Source organism: Haliaeetus leucocephalus, unplaced genomic scaffold (genome assembly GCF_000737465.1).
Source record: "Haliaeetus leucocephalus isolate CR32 unplaced genomic scaffold, Haliaeetus_leucocephalus-4.0 Scaffold162, whole genome shotgun sequence".
Taxonomy (NCBI): Eukaryota; Metazoa; Chordata; class Aves; order Accipitriformes; family Accipitridae; genus Haliaeetus; species Haliaeetus leucocephalus.
Window position 1 is genome coordinate 11,824,233 of NW_010972598.1, and position 1,277 is coordinate 11,825,509.

Sequence of the window (1,277 nt, forward strand, 5' to 3'; positions counted from 1 at the left end):
TGTGAGTTTGGGGGGGGCCGAGGGTATCCCTATCCCCCCCCCAAGCCCTCGGTCCTTTCTTCCCTCGGCCCCCGAGTTCCAGCCCCCGGCTGCGGAGCGGTGCGGGTCACCGCGGGGTCCCCGGGACACCCCCCCCTACCTCCCCTCCCCGGTGCTGCTCGGACCGGGGATGAGTCGGGGAAGGGAGGTTTACTCCCAGAGCAGTGAGTCCTGCTCAGTTCTCAGGAATAAAGCCAATTGCTAAATGAATTTGCTGTGCTTTCGCTTCGTGTGGTAGTTGCAATGGAAAAAGAAAAAACAAAACAAAACAACCACCCACAACCCACTGAAACAACAAACCCTCTTTCATGTGTCTGCAAAAGTGGAATAAACTCATTTTTAACAGACCCCAGACAAGGCCCTGGCTCCTCACTCTCGTGTTCGCTGTAAGAAATTCTCAGGAACGTGGAACTGAGTTTGCACATGTGAGGAGGTTTTGGTTTAAATGAGAAGTGGTTTATTTTTATGACTAAGTAGTTGAGAAGCTGCGCTGGGAATTCCACCATCAAAGCCCTGCCTGAGCAACAAAGGCTGGGTTATTTTAATTTATGAAGGGGTTGCAGCCTTTGAAGCTAAATATAATGCAACCAGTGGCTTCCTCTCCTGTAATGCATACCTTGTGTGTTCTTGGGCAATTCGGGGATAAGAAGCCACCGGTCCTGCAGGCAGTTAGCCCGGGACATGTGGTGAGTGCATGGGTTTCCATTAAACAGGGTGCAAGTAAATGCTCCACAGCAGAAAATGCAAACTTGGCAGTGTTAAAGAAACATCATAAGTAACAGAGACTCTGCTTTTAGAGGCTCCGAGCAGCCACAGCTCTCACCAGCTTCCCAAGGCACGGGCTTTGGGAAACACCGAGAACAGAGCCCACCCTTGTTCAAGGGCCAGGACGTGGGTTTGGGAGACCAGCCGTGGGCATCTGACTCGTACATTTTGGCTTTAAGCCCCGAGCTCGCAAATATTTAAATCAGCAGAGGCCAGCAAAATTGCTTACCTGTGTGCTGTTAAGGACCTTTGCAGAATTGGGGCCATTGGTGTAAGTAAGTCTGAGACCCAGTAAAGAAATCACATTTTCAACCTAAATGGGTGTATTCGAAACATCTTCACAGACAGCGTATACTGTGCTGCCTTGGCATTTCAGCTCCTCTTCTGCATCACAATTTTTCCTCCTGTTGCTCAGGTGTAGTTCAGGGGACTTTGCAGTCAGTGGGCACAAGCCAGATAACTTTATTTGGAGG